This window comes from Ranitomeya imitator, chromosome 5, assembly GCF_032444005.1.
Source record: "Ranitomeya imitator isolate aRanImi1 chromosome 5, aRanImi1.pri, whole genome shotgun sequence".
In the NCBI taxonomy this organism is placed as follows: Eukaryota; Metazoa; Chordata; class Amphibia; order Anura; family Dendrobatidae; genus Ranitomeya; species Ranitomeya imitator.
In genome coordinates this window covers 78152033-78172707 of record NC_091286.1, presented here as the reverse complement: position 1 = coordinate 78172707, position 20675 = coordinate 78152033, and the positions used below count along the sequence as shown (strand labels likewise).

General features: G+C 41.4%; 1 protein-coding gene across 1 annotated transcript in view; it reads right to left on the bottom strand.

Moving 5' to 3' along the window:
• Positions 1-12770, bottom strand: part of LRRN4 (leucine rich repeat neuronal 4) — a 34919-nt gene extending 22149 nt beyond the window's left edge. Inside the window, exon 1 of the mRNA XM_069768821.1 lies at positions 12645-12770. The gene's annotated coding sequence lies outside the window, so the exon portion shown is untranslated. The remainder of the gene's footprint in view (positions 1-12644) is intronic.
• Positions 12771-20675: the final 7905 nt, after the last annotated feature.

Here is a 20675-nt window from a genome sequence, read left to right as displayed (position 1 = left end):
CATATGCAAGGGAAGAGTCCCAGTACAGGTACTGAACTCTTGGGAGGAGAAGGTCCACCTGCCCCAGTATGCCATGATAGCCATGCTATATAGGATGGGCACTAATGCAGTCAGTGCTTCCGAACCACTAACTCTCGAATGTGTCAATGATGATCCAGGGCCCTTAAAAAAATGGTGTCCGGAGTTGCAAATTGGTGCCGTCACTGTGTGTCAACATGATAAAAATGGTGTTCTGAGTGTAGCACAAGAGTATGGTCATGTATTCCGCAAGCACCCCCTTGAGTTTGGTAGAGTAAGCTTCATCCAACATCACATACCCACAGAGACCAACCTGCCATCAAAGAAAAATACAGACCATTTCCCACTTCAAATTACAAACAGGTACAAGATATGTTAGGAGAGAAGCAACAGCAGGAGTGATTAGGGAAGGCGATAGTCCCTGCGCTGCCCCTTTGGTTTTGGTTAAAAAGATGTATAAGAGCATCCGTCTGTGTGTGGACTACCGAAAAATTAACAATGTTACTAATAAAGATGCATACCCATTACCATGCATTGAGGAGTTTCTGGCTGCTTAGTGAAGCTAGGTATTTCTCTACCGTGGACTTGACCAGTGGGTATTGGCAGGTTCCAGGTGCTGAAGCTGACAAGGAGAAGACTGCCTTCACAACACCAATGGGACTATTCGAGTACAGCGTTATGCCGCTCGGACTGTGCAACGCATTGAGAAGTTTTCAAAGATTAATGGAGTGCTACTTGGGGCATAAGAACTTTGAAACTGTCCCTAAGACCTAAGAGGAACACTTGCAACATCTTGCTGAGGTGTTTGAATCCCTGGCAACGTTTTGAATATAAGTGAAGCCATAAAAGTGCCATTTGCTGAAATCCAAGGTTCAGTATCTGGTACATGTTGTCAGCACAGAAGGAATGTCTCCAGACAAGGTGACGATTATCTGCGACTGGACAGTGCCAAGCAAAGTCCAGGAAGTCTGTCAGTTTCTTGGTATTGTAGGCTATCACCACAGCTTCATTTACGACTTCACAAAGTTGGCGGCTCCACTGCCGGAATTGCTGGTATTACTACAGCTTATCCGGATCTTAACCAACTGTCTGGCAGCGTACCAAGTACAATGGGCATTTCTTGTCTTCTCTCTTCTTGTTGTTTAGGAGGTTCAGTTTGGCCTTTCTTCTTGACGTAGTTGGAATTGACTAACCTTAATATATCACGGTGTGATTACAATGATATCAGATTTATATTGGGTTTATGTATGGCTGCTATCACAAATACTAAAAAATGTTTTTTTTTTTAACAAAAAAAGTTTTTGCATTGCCATATTTTGAGAGCTATCTTTTTCTATATTTCAGCCCACAGGTTCATGTGAGGGCTTGTTTTTTTGTGGGATGAGTTGATGTTTTTATTGGTGACATTTTGATAGCATTTTTAGATCATTTTATATTCAAATTTTTGGGAGGCAGAATGAACAAAATCCAGCAATTCAAAACTTGTTTTTGTTGCCATTTACCATGTGGTTAAAATTGATAAGGCAACTTTATTCTTCGGGTCAGTATGATTACAGCGACCATATAACTTGCTGGAGGATCGCATTGCAATTCTTGGACTTTCGGCTCTTCTTCAGTGTGACAGCTGCATAGAAATACATGCTATCACTCTCAGGTCAGGAGAGCGGATGGCCAGTCTGAGGTGCGATCGCGCGAGTAATGCGGCAGTCTGACTGCGCCCTCACACTGACAGATTGCCTTTTACCACATGCTCCTGGCATGGTTTAACAGGCCACCATAGCTGCCAGATCAGAAGGTCACTAGGTGACATGCTGTCATGGCAACCATCGGGCCCCCGTGATGACATCGTAGGAGTGCTGATTGGGTGGGAAAGGGAACCCCCTTCCTCTCATAACCCTTTAAATGCTGCAACTGCTATTTATCGTGGCATATAGACAGTTAAACAGCCCACGACATACCAGTACGTCCATTTTTAAGGGAACGACCCGCAGTATATGATTTACTGGTACTTCATATGTTGGGAAGTGGTTAATGAGTATATTAGAAAATAGCTTAAATTATGGCATCAAATGGATAGGAATTTAGATAAAATTTACTTTCGCCTTCGGACCACTCCTTTAACATGAGTTTAAATGTGATTGTCTAATTCTGAACACAACCACATCTCCCAGAGGGTGTTCACACTTATGCAACCACATTATTAGTTATTATTTACCCACTGAACATGAGTTCTGCTTGTTTCTCAAAAGATTTGTACAGATTATGGGAGACAATAAAAGTGGGAAAAGTAGAATAAAATAATAACATATAAAGTGAAAAAGAAAACTCTTCAACTGGCTCTGTAAATACACCACCAACAGAACCCCTCTCCATAGCACAGCTTGCTTTTTTAAAAAACTAACTGAGCTTTACTCACCCTCTCCAGGTCCAGCGCTGAGTCTCCACCGTTGCTCCTGATGACTGTTATTGTCGGCAGTGCTGATGTCATGTTGACAGCACTGCAGCCAATCAGTGAGCTTGGTTGCTCTGCCACAAGCTGCTGAGTTCACTGATTGGCTGTAGCCCTGTTGACAGAGCTGCAGACAATACCAGGCTTTGGGGGCAGCATTACAAACTCAGCGGTGGACCTGGGAAGGGTGAGTAAGGTATAGCCTGTTTGTATTTTAAACAGGGGGGGGGGGGGGGGTGAACAGTGGTTTTGCAAAACCAGAAAACCCCTTTAATAATCATAAATAATCAATTCAGTAGGGCCCTTCGTTACAGCACCATATAATGTCCTAATATATAATAATAAGTTATATATAAAGACAATATTTTGAAATACTTGAACCGTATTATTCACTGGAGCAGAGCACAGTGCTGTGGGAAGGAGAAAAGCTTGATATATTTGTTCTGCATCAGTAAAATTCTTGAACGTTTAATCTTTTTCTGGATGAGTATGAACTTCACCATAAAGCTAAGATTAATGCACTGTAATGTGCAATACATGAGCCAAGTGTAGCCGACTGCACATCGCCATACTGCTGGCAACAGATATTTGTGGGTTCAATAATAAAATGGGTGCATTAATTTAGATAATTCTTAAGTGATGCACGAAACAGTTATTATATAACAGTTTAAAGGGTTTTTCAAAAAATATAAAAAATAACTTTTATTTCTTCAAGAAACTGCAGCACTGTTATCAATGGGCTGTGATTAGTAATATAGTAACATAGTTATTAAGGTTGAAGGAAGACTTTAAGTCCTTCTAGTTCAACCCATAGCCTAGCCTAACATGCCCTAACATGTTGATCTAGAGGAAGGCAAAAAAAACCCATAGTAAGCTCCACATTGGGGAAAAAAAATTCCTTCCAGACTCCACATACGGCAATCAGACTAGTTCCCTGGATCAACACCCTATCAAGGAATCTAGTGTATATACCCTGTAACATTATACTTTTCCAGAAATGTATCCAGTCCCCTCTTAAATTTAAGTAACGAATCACTCATTACAACATCATACGGCAGAGAGTTCCATAGTCTCACTGCTCTTACAGTAAAGAATCCGCGTCTGTGATTATGATTAAACTTTCTTTCCTCCAGACGTAGAGGATGCCCCCTTGTCCCTGTCTCAGGTCTATGATTAAAAAGATCATCAGAAAGGTCTTTGTACTGTCCCCTCATATATTTATACATTAAAATAAGATCACCCCTTAGCCTTCGTTTTTCCAAACTAAATAGCCCCAAGTGTAATAACCTATCTTGGTATTGCAGACCCCCCAGTCCTCTAATAACCTTGGTCGCTCTTCTCTGCATCCGCTCCAGTTCAGCTATGTCTTTCTTATACACCGGAGACCAGAACTGTGCACAGTATTCTAAGTGTGGTCGAACTAGTGACTTGTATGGAGGTAAAATTATGTTCTCCTCATGAGCATCTATGACTCTTTTAATGCATCCCATTATTTTATTTGCCTTTGTAGCAGCTACCTGACATTGGCCACTAAATGTGAATTTCTCGTCCGCCCATACACCCAGGTCTTTTTCAGCTTATTCTGATTCTATTTAAGCTTATTCTGATTCCCTTCCATAGGATAATAGACTAAAGGCTCATTCACATGTCGTGTGTTTTTTTTTAATCAGAATTTCATCAGCGTTCGATCAGGGTATCTGTTTTACCATCAGAGTTCATTGAAAGTATCCCCAGTTTTTCTCGGATGAGAAACAAAAAAAAAGAAAACTTTCTCCATCTTCTCCTATTTATTTGAAAGTGAAAAACGGATAGTATACTTGAGCTGTTCAATTTTTTTTCATGAACTCATAGACTTGCACTGATGTTTTTGATCCCACAATCGGATCCACATTAGACATGTCGCCGTGATTTTGCTCTGACCACAAAAACCACGAACATATGAACAGGCCTATAGGCTTTAATATGAGTGCTATCTGTGAAAGAGCAGTTGTATGAGAAAAACTGACGTGTGAATGAGCCCTAACCCCCTGAGAAGAGAGACACTTAGGCCGGGGTCACACATGCAGGTGCAATGCGAGAAACTCACGCCAGTCTCTCACATCACTCGGGACCAGAGCGTTTTGCTGCATGTATTTCTATGCAACCACGCGCTCTGGTCCTGAGTTCTGGCGGCAGTGCCGAGTATTGATGTTAGAGACCTGCGCGAGTTTCTAACATTGCATACGCAAGTGTGACCTCGGCCTTACTTGGTAGTTACAGCCTCACTAACCTTCTCTGTATATCAATGAGCCTTTTAATTGCAGCAGGGAATACCCTGCATGTGCCTAGATGGGGTGCATGCACCAGTATGGGGTGCATGCGCAAGATTTTAGTGCCTTTCAGAACAATACAGCCTATTATGTCATGAGGTGAGATGCCAGCTAAGTTCACACCACGTTTTGCAGCAATTTTTTTTCCCTTGCAGCCAAAACCTGCTTTCTGGGGTGTAAAAACACTGCATTAACCCCTTTCTGCCATCGGACGGAATAGTATGTCCGATGGCAGTACCCCCGCTTTGATGCAAGCTCCAGCGGTGAGCCCGCATCAAAGCCGGGACATTTCAGCTGTTTTGAACAGCAGACATGTGCCCGCAATAGCCGTGGGCAGAATCGCGATCCACCCACACCTATTAACTAGTTAAATGCCGCTGTCAAACTCTGACAGCAGCATTTAACAAGCCCTTTTCGCCATCCGGCCGGAAATGCACACACCGGTGACCTCTGTCACTTGATCGGGGTTAACGGCACGTCGGCATGACAACCAGTGTTCTCCTTGAGACCTCCATGGTTGTTGATGCCGGATTGCTGTGAGCGCCACCCTGTGGTCGGCGCTCATAGCAATGCTATATTTCTACTACATAGAGGCGATCTGAGCATCGCCTCTATTTAGCAGAGCCAATCAAGTTGTGCCAGCTTCTAGCCTCCCATGGAGGCTATTGAAGTATGGCAAAAGTAAAAAAAAATGTTTTTAAAAATTATGAAAAAATAAAAAGATGTAAAAGTTCATATCACCCCCCTTTCGCCCCATTCAAAATAAAGCAATGAAAAAAATCAAATATACACATATTTGGTATCGCCGCATTCAGAATCGTCCGATCTATCAAGAAAAAAAAAAGAATTAAACTGAATGGCGTAGCGATTAAAAAAATCAAAATGCCAGAATTACGTTTTTTTGGTCGCTGCGACATTGAATTAAAATGTAATAACGGGCGATCCAAAGAACGTATCTGCACCAAAATGAAATAATTAAAAAGTCAGCTTGGCATTAAAAAAATAAGCCCTCATCCAACCCGAGATCACGAAAAATAGAGACGCTACGGGTATCGGAAAATAGCGCAATTTTTTTTTATAGCAAAGTTTGGAATTTATTTTCACCACTTAGATAAAAAAGAACCTAGACATGTTAGGTGTCTATGATCTCGTAATGACCTGGAGAATCATAGTCTGTGGTCAGTTTTAGCATTTAGTGAACCTAGTAAAAAAGCCAAGCAAAAAACAAAAGTGGGATTGCACTTTTTTTTTGCAATTTCACTGCACTTGGAATTTTTTTTTCCCCGTTTTCTAGTACATGACATGGTAAAACCAATGGTGTGATTCAAAAGTACAACTCTTCCTGCAAAAAATAAGCCCTCACATGGGTATATTGACGGAAAAATAAAAAAGTTATGGCTCTGGAAAGGAGGGGAGTGAAAAACGAAAATAAAAAAAGCTCAGGCGGTTAAGGGGTTTAAACTGCAGATTTTGCTGCTTTACTTGCTGCATTTTTGATGCGTTTTGTTAGATGTCAGCGTGACTCCGCAGCTGTGACTGTAATCCACGGTAAAAAGCTTACCGCAGGTCTGCAGACATTGTCTGATGAGATACTACTACGGCTGTGGGCTGCAACCCTCAGCTGTCAGTCTTAGCAAGGCTAGTTATGAATACTGGAAGTGTTCCTATGCCTTTAAATAAATAAATAAATAAATAAATATTTGCAAAAAATCTGCATGACGGTCTCCCCCATTGTTTGACAACCAGCCAAGCTAAAGCAGACAACTGGGGGCTGGTATTCTCAGGCTGATTGATATTGGATAGATATTGGCCCCTCAGCCTAAAAATATCAGCTCCCCGGCACTTTGAGAGGGTGGGAACCACGGTTCTCTGACCGGAGGTAATGATTGTACCACTGATCAGAGGAAGTGTTTGCAACTGTGTATGCACATGAAAACGCGGCAAACAATGGATGTTCTGGCCCCCTATTCAAGTGAATGGGGTCCGGGCACTGTTCTGGTACCTGAACTGATCTTTTTTTTAACTGTTCGGTAGAACCCAAACATCCATTATTTTCATTATTTTATTTTAGTAATTTTATAGGATTACAAAATCTCTTATTCTCCCTCTAAAATATAAATATATACATTTAACATAGTAGTGTATTTATCGCAGTATAATCTGCTGGTAGAGTCAGAGAATGCAGTGCAGATCAAGTCAACAGAATTCTCCCCAGCACATCATCAGAAATTGTGGCTCAGTAGCTTAAGCTCCTGTGTGTCACATTAACCCTTTCACACCGCAGTCCATTTTCATTATTGCATTCTGTTTTTTGCTCCCCTGCTTGCCAGAGCCATAACTTTTTCATTTATACGTAAATATGGCCACGTGAGGGCTTGTTTTTTTTGTGTGACTATTAGAAATAACAAACATATATGGGTTGTATTTTATTTACGTGGTGAAAAAAAATCCAAAGTTTGTTGAAAAAAACAAAAAAACAAATTGTGTCATTTTCCAAGACCCGTAGCGTCTCCATTTTTCGTGATCTGGGGTTGGGTGAGGGCTTATTTTTTGTGTGCCGATCTGACATCTTTATTGATACCATTTTGATGTAGATACAATATTTTGAATGCCTATTGTTCCTTTTTAATGTGATGTTGCGGCAACCAAAAAAACCAAAAAAACGTAATTCTGGTGTTTTGACTTTTTATTTGTTACGCTGTTTACTAATCTGATTAATTCTTTTTACATCTTGATAGATCGGGCGATTCTGAATGCAGCGATATTAAATATGTGTGTTTTTTTATTGTTTTATTTTGAATGGGGTAAAGGGTGGGGGATTTGAACTTTTATATTTTTTTTAAATATTTTTAAAAACATTGTTTTTTTCCTTTACACTTGCCTCAATAGTCTCCATGGGAGACTAGAAGCTGCAATCTTCCCATTGCTTGTGCTTCAGCCCTGCTCCGTGTAGAAGAAATGCTCACTTGATATGAGCACCATCTGCTGGGCGCCACTCATAACAATCCGGCAATGACAACCACAGGGGTCTGCTGCAGACCCCGGGTTGTCATGCCAACCCATGAGCAACCCGTGGTCATGTGATGCGAGTGCCAATGAGCGGGATTAGTGATGCGCTTCTGGCGTGATCACATTAAATGCCACTGTCACACATTGACAGCGGCATTTAACAGATTAACATCCGAGGGTGGATTGTGATTCCACCGCGGCTGTTATTGGCACATATCAGCTGTTCAAATCAACTGACATGTGCCGGGAAAGATGTGAGCTCACTGCCAGAGCCCACATCAAAGGGAGAGACTTGACATGAGCAGTACATGTACGTGAAGGGGTTCGAGACTTATTATTATTTTTACTACATTTATAAGAACAAAAAAAATATTTTTTCTCCACTTCAGTATACAGAGGCCATAGAGATATATTGCTATACACAATGTATTTCTATGCACATGTATCACCTGCTTCTTGGTTCATTGCCTGCAATAGAGGTCAAGATTACCAAACTCTCCTACATCATTGTGGATCCTGTATAGAGCAACAGCCTGGAGACATGAGTTTGTGTCCTGGGTAGAGTTAAACATAATAATAACAACACAATTTAATTTATTCAGAGAGCAGTCCCACCCCAAAGGGGGAAGACGAAATCTGAGAGAAAAAAAGGTGAGCATTGAAACTGGAACAAAAGCTCTGACGTGTCGGGACAGTCCTGCTGAATCTGGAATGGTTGCGAGCTATGTATAGAAACACGAGCACCACTTCAGTATTTTTCACCTACTCCAGGTTTTAGATTTTTTCTTTCATTCTAAAAAATCTTAGATCACGGGCAAATTCTATCTTTGATAACTACTGATTTTCCCATTACTGAAATTGAAGATAGGAGTTGTTTCTATGGTACATTCATCCTACTTACGGCACAATGCCTATGTCTGCTGTAGCTCCCCCCTCACATCTTCATAGAATCTTGTAAGCACCAAGTGTCACCTCTTATCTCAGTAATGGGAAAATCTGTTTGGCTGAATACAGATTTGACAGATTTTACCCATAAATTGAGGGTGAAAAATCAATCCTGCAAGATGTCAAGATCAGATTTTTTTGATGAGATATGACACAAACTTTCTTATTTCCGTGTGTACTTTTCATTTAAAGGGCCTCTGTCACCCCCTGCAGCCGTTATAAACTAAAATAGCCACCTTGTGCAGCAGTAATGCTGCATTCTAACAAGGTGGCTCTTTTAGTTTTGTGTTCAGATATTACTAAAATAAAGCAGTTTGAAACTGTGTTATGCATTATGCACAGTACGGGGCTGGGATTCCTAGGCATGCGCACTGCGTGTGTCAGCGGGGGGACCTGGGTGAGTGGCTGACACACGCAGTGCGCATGCCCAGGAATCCCAGCCCCGCACTGTGCATAATGCATAACACAGTGCAGGGCAGGGATTACCGAGGTGGGTGGCCGCACTGCCAGCACAGGCGCAGTCTGCAAGCCTGGCTGGGACGTCAGACCGCCGGAGCTTACTGCGCCTGCCCCACAAATATTTACACAGCGCCAGCGCCGGATTTGAAAAGAAAACAGCGCGGAGGGGGCGGCGACCATCGCCCCAGAAGAGATGAGTGACGGCAGTTGGGCGCTTCACAGAGGAGGCTTCAGACCCGCCTCCCTGGACAAAGACAGGTATTTTTGCAAAGTTTCAAACTGCTTTATTTTAGTAATACCTGAACACAAAACTAAAAGAGCCACCTTGTTAGAATGCAGCATTACTGCTGCACAAGGTGGCTCTTTTAGTTTATAACGGCTGCAGGGGGTGACAGTGGCCCTTTAAGAAAAAAAAATTCAAATGACTGTTATTCTTTAAATTCTCCTGTGGGGCAATAGAATTTTTTTGGAGAATCCATCCTCTTACCAGGTCATTTTTACCAATAAATGAATGCCATAGAAAGAAAACCTCCAAAAACAGGGTGGGATTCCAGGCTTTTTTTCACTATTTCACCCCACTTGGAATATTTTAATGTGATTTATTACATATTATAGTAAAAATAAATTGTATAATTGTAAATACAAATGTGGCCAAAATTAGCTCTGATATGGCTATATGGACAGAAAAAAAAGGTTATGGCTTTTTGAAGGAGAAGAAAAAAATATGAAAGGGCAGATATTAAAAATGTCCCTGTCATGAAGGACTTAATAACTGCTACCTTCACAATTGTAATTGTGTACCAGTGATAGAAAAATATTATATTAATATATTAATGACCGTCGTACTGTAAAGTATTAGCAATCTGGCAATTCTGTTACCAGATAAAAGCATGGGGCTGAGACATTCATACAGATCACATGAGGGACTTTTATATTTCTTATCATTTATAGCAGTAGGTTCCTTATGCTGCACACCTCACCTGCTGCATAACTTCTTTTTCAAGTGTAGAGGGAAGCTTCCTTTCTGTTAGTGATTGATAGGAAATACTCTCATTTTCGGAAAAGGTTTGCAGTATATGAGGTTTTAATTATGATGTTTTGCTGCAGCAGACAACAGATAACACACATTCTCACCCCTTGAGGAAGCGGAGATGCGAAACGCGTGTCGGTGTGGTCCAGGAGTGGATCACTGTATGGACAATACAATATGGAACCCTGTATATATGATCTGATGTGTTGCTATGGGCTGAGCACAATAGTGGTTGTTCAGCGAGCTGTCAGGCCTAGAGATGATCGGACCTGTAGATATTTGAGTTTGTTGGTTTCAAGCAAACTTTAGTCCAAAGTTCGGTTCGGATACCAGAACTGTACCTGAACTTGAACCCGAACTCCATAGAAGTCAATGTGGACCCGAACTTTGGTGCTGTAATATGGTCTCTCTCTCCATATACTGATGACCGCACATTTTTGTGCTTTTATAGACTTTGGAATTATTTTATCTTGCCTGTATTCACATACTGGTATTTTGTGTCCTGATACATTCCACACTACTGATGCTTCTATTTGAGTCCTCATTTTTTACTCATATGTGTATATTTGATGTAACTATGTATGACGTTTATTGTATTTTTATTTCTGATAGTTTGATGACTATTCTGATTTTTTTGTTGAATCTGTATAATACACACTGCAACTTCTGAAGAACCTCTTTTTTTTAAACAAAGAGGGAAATTATAGGCCAGTAAGTCTAACCTCTATTGTTGGTAAAATATTTGAAGGGTTTCTGAGGGATGTTATTCTGGATTATCTCAATGAGAATAACTGTTTAACTCCATATCAGCATGGGTTTATGAGAAATCGCTCCTGTCAAACCAATCTAATCAGTTTTTATGAAGAGGTAAGCTATAGGCTGGACCACGGTGAGTCATTGGATGTGGTATATCTCGATTTTTCCAAAGCGTTTGATACCGTGCCGCACAAGAGGTTGGTACACAAAATGAGAATGCTTGGTCTGGGGGAAAATGTGTGTAAATGGGTTAGTAACTGGCTTAGTGATAGAAAGCAGAGGGTGGTTATAAATGGTATAGTCTCTAACTGGGTCGCTGTGACCAGTGGGGTACCGCAGGGGTCAGTATTGGGACCTGTTCTCTTCAACATATTCATTAATGATCTGGTAGAAGGTTTACACAGTAAAATATCGATATTTGCAGATGATACAAAACTATGTAAAGCAGTTAATACAAGAGAAGATAGTATTCTGCTACAGATGGATCTGGATAAGTTGGAAACTTGGGCTGAAAGGTGGCAGATGAGGTTTAACAATGATAAATGTAAGGTTATACACATGGGAAGAAGGAATCAATGTCACCATTACACACTGAATGGGAAACCACTGGGTAAATCTGACAGGGAGAAGGACTTGGGGATCCTAGTTAATGATAAACTTACCTGGAGCAGCCAGTGCCAGGCAGCAGCTGCCAAGGCAAACAGGATCATGGGGTGCATTAAAAGAGGTCTGGATACACATGATGAGAGCATTATACTGCCTCTGTACAAATCCCTAGTTAGACCGCACATGGAGTACTGTGTCCAGTTTTGGGCACCGGTGCTCAGGAAGGATATAATGGAACTAGAGAGAGTACAAAGGAGGGCAACAAAATTAATAAAGGGGATGGGAGAACTACAATACCCAGATAGATTAGCGAAATTAGGATTATTTAGTCTAGAAAAAAGACGACTGAGGGGCGATCTAATAACCATGTATAAGTATATAAGGGGACAATACAAATATCTCGCTGAGGATCTGTTTATACCAAGGAAGGTGACGGGCACAAGGGGGCATTCTTTGCGTCTGGAGGAGAGAAGGTTTTTCCACCAACATAGAAGAGGATTCTTTACTGTTAGGGCAGTGAGAATCTGGAATTGCTTGCCTGAGGAGGTGGTGATGGCGAACTCAGTCGAGGGGTTCAAGAGAGGCCTGGATGTCTTCCTGGAGCAGAACAATATTGTATCATACAATTAGGTTCTGTAGAAGGACGTAGATCTGGGTATTTATTATGATGGAATATAGGCTGAACTGGATGGACAAATGTCTTTTTTCGGCCTTACTAACTATGTTACTATGTTACTATGATACATGTAAAAGAGCCAGAGTGCTTCTGTAGGAAGTAGCTGCGCTCATCTCTGTAAAAGCGTCAGGTTATGACATGAAAATGTGTTTATACGGATATTGTATGCATAAAACATGTAGCGGCGTCTATTCTAATAACATCATTATCAAATGATTCCGAGGACACAGATTGCAAGACCTGAGAATATGTAAACCAAAGATGGAGCCAGACATTATTATCCTTAAATATATAAATATTATATTTCTTGACTATGAAAAATTTAAAAAAACATAATATAGCAAGAATAATTACAACAATACTAATGAATGATATTGATGATCATACCTCTAAATTTGTAAGTAAAGCCCGATGAAGAAGTCTCTTTCTTCCTCACTTCTGTAAAATCTGTAGACAGGAAGATCTAAGAAAAGAGCTTTGTGAAAGATGTCTTGGTCTCGTTCCCTCTCCCACCTATGCTGAGACACTGGTGCCTGTGGTATGCGGTGGGAGGTCTTTATTCCATTTAATCACTATGAACCCTGTACATTGGTTTACTTATTGTGTAGAAAATAATAAATTACATGTTATTTCATAGAAGAAAAAAAAACTGTAGCACATGATGTTAATGGTATAGTGCGCCAACGGTTACGAGACAAGGACTTTGATAACAAAAGTACGCATTGTCTACTTAAACTGAAGGTGGTTACAAGTCATCACTCCCAGTTCCTAAAAATAAGGGGTTTGTTCCACGTATTAGAATGGGTGGAATTGGGAAGGGGGTGATTACGTTAAATTGTCCTCTTGTCATGTATTCTCATTTCTTTACAGTTGTTTTGGAGGTTGTAGCATTCATCTGTGCAAGAGATAATATATTATATGTAAAGTGTTTTGTAATGTAATAGTTTGAATAAGGAATAAAAAAATATGTTGCACAAGACTTTTTTTCTTGCCTTTTGAGAAAGCAGGAGGGAAACATTTCACGAAGTGGGTTGGGAGCAATCACGTACCAAGGTCCAAGGACTCTCAATCCTGGAAAGTTTCCACAAGGAAAAAGATTGATAAAACCTCTGAATAGTGTATCAAAATGTGAAAGTAAAAACATGCACAATATATTTATGTTTTTTTATTTTACTTATATATATGATATATAATATATATAATATAAAAATAATATAAGATATACAACTCGTATATATAGCACCTTCTTATTCCACAGCGCTTCACAGACATTATGATCAATGGCCCTATTGGGGCTCACAATCTAAATGTCCTATAAATATGTCTTTGGGAGTAAAGCCATGCAAATGCTGGGAGAAAATATAATGCTTTCAGATGTTGCCAGTGGTGGGATTTGAACCCAGGATCCCAGCTAAGCAACAGTGCTAACCACTGAGCCCCTGTGCTGCTCATGCCTTGCCCACTTGGTTCTGGTCCACCACTCTTTTTAACCTACTGTATGTATCCACCACTACTTCTGTTGTTCCCAGCTTCCATGATGTGTCATGTATTATCAGGACATTTCATGTCACCAGCCCAACTGCTACCCAAAGAGGTGATGGTGCAAGTTGACATGATGTACATTGCGATGTCACTCATCCAGATATAGGTACAAGCAATCACTCACAGGACATCGCCGGTAGCTAGAGACTAGAGCGGAGTTTGTTTGCTATGTATTATGCCCCATTTTGCTGATGGTTATAAACTATTAAGAGCAGAATTTTTCTCTGCAATGATTGTAAAATAGTTTATGATCTAGCATGTATCTGTTACTTGTTTATGAAAGTCTTTCTGTTCTTACCATGCATGTATTGTTTACCCTTTGAGAATCCCATGCCCTCTCCAAAAAGATACCACCAGGAAAACTGGCTTCTAATGAAATTGAGGCAAAATTGGCCCTTTGTGTGTTTGTCTTCCATGTGATTTAAGTGATGTGTGTGTACATATATGTGTGTATATATGAATATATCTACTGTATTTTTATATATATATATATATATATATATATATATATATATATATATATATATATATATATATATACATATATATATATATATGTATATACAGGTCCTTCTCAAAAAATTAGCATATAGTGTTAAATTTCATTATTTACCATAATGTAATGATTACAATTAAACTTTCATATATTATAGATTCATTATCCACCAACTGAAATTTGTCAGGTCTTTTATTGTTTTAATACTGATGATTTTGGCATACAACTCCTGATAACCCAAAAAACCTGTCTCAATAAATTAGCATATTTCACCCATCCAATCAAATAAAAGTGTTTTTTAATAACAAACAAAAAAACCATCAAATAATAATGTTCAGTTATGCACTCAATACTTGGTCGGGAATCCTTTGGCAGAAATGACTGCTTCAATGCGGCGTGGCATGGAGGCAATCAGCCTGTGACACTGCTGAGATGTTATGGAGGCCCAGGATGCTTCAATAGCGGCCTTAAGCTCATCCAGAGTGTTGGGTCTTGCGTCTCTCAACTTTCTCTTCACAATATCCCACAGATTCTCTATGGGGTTCAGGTCAGGAGAGTTGGCAGGCCAATTGAGCACAGTAATACCATGGTCAGTAAACCATTTACCAGTGGTTTTGGCACTGTGAGCAGGTGCCAGGTCGTGCTGAAAAATGAAATCTTCATCTCCATAAAGCATTTCAGCCGATGGAAGCATGAAGTGCTCCAAAATCTCCTGATAGCTAGCTGCATTGACCCTGCCCTTGATGAAACACAGTGGACCAACACCAGCAGCTGACATGGCACCCCACACCATCACTGACTGTGGGTACTTGACACTGGACTTCAGGCATTTTGGCATTTCCTTCTCCCCAGTCTTCCTCCAGACTCTGGCACCTTGATTTCCGAATGACATGCAAAATTTGCTTTCATCAGAAAAAAGTACTTGGGACCACTTAGCAACAGTCCAGTGCTGCTTCTCTGTAGCTCAAAAGTGGCTTTACCTGGGGAATGCGGCACCTGTAGCCCATTTCCTGCACACGCCTGTGCACGGTGGCTCTGGATGTTTCCACACCAGACTCAGTCCACTGCTTCCTCAGGTTCCCCAAGGTCTGGAATCGGTCCTTCTCCACAATCTTCCTCAGGGTCCAGTCTCCTCTTCTCGTTGTACAGCGTTTTCTGCCACATTGTTTCCTTCCAACAGACTTACCATTGAGGTGCCTTGATACAGCACTCTGGGAACAGCCTATTTGTTGAGAAATTTCTTTCTGGGTCTTACCCTCTTGCTTGAGGGTGTCAATGATGGCCTTCTTGACATCTGTCAGGTCGCTAGTCTTACCCATGATGGGGGTTTTGAGTAATGAACCAGGCAGGGAGTTTATAAAAGCCTCAGGTATCTTTTGCATGTGTTTAGAGTTAATTAGTTGATTCAGAAGATTAGGGTAATAGGTCGTTTAGAGAACCTTTTCTTGATATGCTAATTTATTGAGACAGGTTTTTTGGGTTATCAGGAGTTGTATGCCAAAATCATCAGTATTAAAACAATAAAAGACCTGACAAATTTCAGTTGGTGGATAATGAATCTATAATATATGAAAGTTTAATTGTAATCATTACATTATATGGTAAATAATGAAATTTAACACTATATGCTAATTTTTTGAGAAGGACCTGTATATATATATACATATCAGAATTACATTCAGATCCCACAGTCTGTTTTAGTATGTTAGTGGTAGAAGGGAAAGCTGAACACATAAAATATTTTGGATGCCTCCATCATCCCTGGAAATTGTGAAGAAACAGACCAGCCAAGGCTTTTGGAGAGATTAGTGTCTTCTAAAAGCAGGTGCTAAAGTGCAATTCATTGTACCATTTACTGTTATCTTTAGGAGTCTGATGATAAGGACTTGCGTGGAGAGACAAGCAGCACTTGACCAATGTACCTTCAGTTATTTAGGATCCCGCGACCCCCACACCAGAGACCATAGCAATGTTGACTATGAGAGACCTTGCACCTCCACTGCTTTCAAAACAAGAAGTGAAACTAAAAAGTGTGAAAATAGATGTCTATGTCTTATTTTCTATAAATGAACGACGCATTACTGAATGTTTAGTAAGTGGCCACCTTTTATCATCTTGTCATTTTTGAACCCTATTTCCCTCCTAAATAATTCCTTATTAAAGTCCCTGTACTCTCCTTTTTTTCCATTACAAACTGTGCCAGCATGGTGTAAAAATAAAGCAGAACACATTTTCATCTTCAGATCTTCCCTACTGCTCGTGAAACCTGACGGTCTCCTCTTCTTCTCTGGATCATTATGTGTCCAATCAGTGGCCGCAAAACTCTATTTTGTCGGATGCTGAGTTACGAAACTTTTGCATAGTTGTGAATTCGAAACATACGGTAACATTTTGGATCTTGCTCCACCGCCAGGGGTGTTCTGGTTTTCAACCTTTCACCCCTATACATGGATCTGGCCTTTGCTACACAAGCTTCTGTGTTGCATTTATGTTTTAGCCACTGGCCGATGGAGCTTGTTTAGGTAATAGGTGTTAGCAGGATGCACCAGGAGCACAAAGACAGAGACAATGACATTATCAAATACCAGACAAAGTCCGGGGATAGCTGGCAACAAGTCCAGAGGGCCAGGCACAGATCTGAAGCAGAGTACTAAACTGACAGTCCAAGGTCAAAAAGGCATCTGAGGGCTTAATAAGTAGAAAAGTCAAAGTACAGGAGCCAGGCAGAACACAAAGGGTCAAATCAATAGTAAGAGGCAAGTTACAAAGTAAACTATTGGGATGTAAATAGGGCACCACTGAACCCACCCTATCATTGATTGTATTTAGTGGCATCCAATAATAGATCAGTGGACCTATCAGGAGGGATGTGATAGGTAATGATGTCATTTTGCAGTTCAAATGATATCAGAGACTTATCTTCAATATACATAGGAGATCAGTACTGGACTGATGGTCATACTGAAGATCACATTATACCTGTCAACTTTGAAAGATAAGAAGATGCCCTCACAGTCCCTCCCACACACAGTATGATGCCCCTGATAGTACTTCCCACACACAGTATGATGCCTCTTACTTCTCACACAGAGTATGATTCCCCCGACAGCCCTACCCACACAAAATATGATGCCACCCTGCAGACAGTATGATGCCCCCAATGTCCACCCCACAGAGTATGATATGCCCCATGCAAACATTTCACTTGCCTATATGGCCTGTTTCTCTACTGAACTAGTCTAAGATGCCAGTCATATGATCCGACAATGTTACGCCACCTTAATGTCTTTGCATGTCCTTCAGTTTCTATACAGACTGAACGATGGAGTAGGGATCTGATGGTTTTCTTCTCCTTCTTTGCGTTTAACTGTATCTCTGTCACTGATACAGTTGACGTCAGGATACACCCCCATCCTCCTGGGATTTCAGGGCAGCTCCCCAAATTTATTGGGACTGTTACCTCTAGATCCTCCGATCTGGAACAGTTCGGAGGTATGATCACATGACACAACCACCCATAATAAAAGAGTCAAAATGTAAAATAAATCTGCTGTCCTCCTTGTGTTGTATGTTCAAGGAGAGCTGTTAGAGCTCAAGTATAGGACCAGGTCTTACTTCAATCTCTTCAGCCCCCATAGTCACACCTTTGAGTGCTTTAATATTTTACATGCATTGCTCCCACTTCTAAGAAGCAATTCAAGTGATAGACATGTATTAGACAATTACTGATAATAGTTTCTTGTGATAGCTTGTAATGGGTTGTGAATTCACAGTGAACCTGTAATTTTAAAAATCTTATAGTATACCATAAATGCAAAAGCGTCCATCGGTCTCAAAAGACGACCTAATGAAGGCAAAGAATGGTTTGATTGAGAACCTGGTGTAATGGAGAAGTAATTTTATCTCCATATTATCAATGAAACTTATGTGTTCAGGGCCGATCCAGTGAAACTGGTACTGTACTAAATGACAGTAGCTGAATGGCATGAGATGGAGTCAAACTGACAGAAACCTGTGATAGAACACAGGATTGTCTCGTCTGTGAACTAGGGGAGAACCATTATGGAGTGTATCTGCCGTGTGATGGTGGAGTGAGTGAAGGTGGCCTTACTGAGTATGATGCATATGGAAACTATGACAAAAAAAAAATACAGTTGGTGCATCGCAGTTAATAACGAGGACACAGGGTTGCAGTCTCTTTACCTTTTTACTGAAGACTTCGGGATCCGCAATCCAGAGCACTGCTAACAGGGCTGGCTGAGTCCGGCCGGTCTGAAGGCACATCCAGAGTTCCCTTTGCAGGTGGAAATCAGTGCCTACCAACTAGCGCCTGTGTGTTGTAGTCCTTCCCTGCTGAGCATTCGGGATAGTCCTCACAACTTTCGTATTCGTTCTTTCTCTTCTCCGTCCCCCAAGTTTATCTGGCTAGGACGCATGTTATGACCTGGTGGTTAGGAGCACCCGACCTGATAGTTAAACTCATACAGGACGAGCTCTGGGATGTGGGAGCTCTGCTGACCGCAAGCCCTAATCCTATCGCACACACTAAAAATAGCCAGCCGTGGAGCGCTCCTGACGCTCCCTAGGCGCCTCGTCACAGCCTCAGTGCTAGCTAGCCCTAGAGATAGAAAATAAAGCCTACCTTGCCTCAGAGAAATTCCCCAAAGGAATAGGCAGCCCCCCACATATAATGACTGTGAGTAAAGATGAAAGTCACAAACGCAGAAATGAAATAGGTTTCAGCAAAGGGAGGCCAGACTTACTAAATAGACAGAAGATAGGAAAGGAATCTTTGCGGTCAGCACAAAAACCTACAAAAGACCACGCAGAGTGTGCAAAAGGGTCCTCCGCACCGACTCACGGTGCGGGGTGCCACTCTGCATCCCAGAGCTTCCAGCTAGCAAGACAAAATCAGGATAACCAGCTGGACTAAGAAACAATGAGCAAAAATAACCATAAGGAACTTAGCTTCTGCAGGAGAAGACAGGTCACCAGGCAGATCCAGGAGCGAACTGAACCAATGCTAAAACATTGACAGCTGGCATGGAGTAATGATCTGAGTGGAGTTAAATAGAGAAGCCAACCAAAGGATAAACCACGTCACCTGTGTAAGGAACCTCAGAAGCAGCAGCTTCACTCATAGCCACCAGAGGGAGCCCATAGACAGAACTCGCCGAAGTACCATTCACGACCACAGGAGGGAGTTCGACAACAGAATTCACAACAGATGCACCCGTATGACGGGTAGGCTCGGAGCTATTCTGGGACCCTAGAGACGCCCCTCTCCAACTTTGCCCCCTATGTCTGCTTAGGTGATGTAAGGTAGACAGCCAATCTATAATCAACTGTCCTGCCGCTGTTTGAAGTAATGCTTGAAGTCTGTTACTTCCTCGGTGTTCCGGCCACCGGCTACGCGCCTCAGTAGGATGTTGCCGATCTCGGGGCACGACTCCTACTGGTTCTATCTCCTTCGTACTATGATCCCACTTCTCACTTCTCCACAATATCCTTCTCTTCGTGTCCTTCCTTGAGATACTGCCGCAAGGTAGTGCAGGCGCAGTCCCGTAACAATCTGTCCTTTCTGCTAGGTACCTGCCAGATTCCCAGTTCTCCTTGTGCTGCGATTTCGTTTCTCACTTTTCCACAATATCCTTCGCTTCGTGTCCTTCCTTAGGATGCCTCCGCAAGGTAGTGCAGGCGCGGCTCCCTAACTGTCTGTCCTTTCTGCTAGGTACCTGCCAGGAACCCACCCCTGCCAGGTCCTCCCTGGAGCTCTTCCAGGCTGCGTTCTGTTCTAACTTACTATCCAACCCCTAGTTTTACCAAAGTGTGAGGAGTGGCCAAATACATAGTGCCTTTTGCTCCCCCTGGTGGCCGGAGTGTGAAGTGTAATGTGTTACTGTGATACCTGGTCAGGTGAACTCCTTTAGTGCAATCAGACATAATATCACTCCCCTTAGTGGCAGAGCGACATTACTGCAACGACCAGGACTCTGGGGCGCTGCATATATACAGCTCTGGCAAAAATGAAGAGACCACTACACAGTTTTATAAAAATCAGCTTTTCTACAGCCATTCCATTCCGGTGTCAGTTGAATTCCAACCAGAGTACACCTCAATCTACTTAATGTGCTTCTGATTAGGTGATCACCTGATCTAAATCTCTTTTAACGAAAGAAAGTATAAAAAAAAACCCTGCTGTGGTGTTCACAACCCTCTTGCACTAGGACAAGCTGGGTGGCAAAACAAGTGCTAGTAATATCCCAAAAGTAATTGGAATGAAAAAATCACTTTTAACCATGCCTAAGGAGTTGAAAAGAAAAGTCTTGAGTGAGGAAAAGAAGGGCTCAATTCTGGCTTTACTAGTAGAGGGACACAGT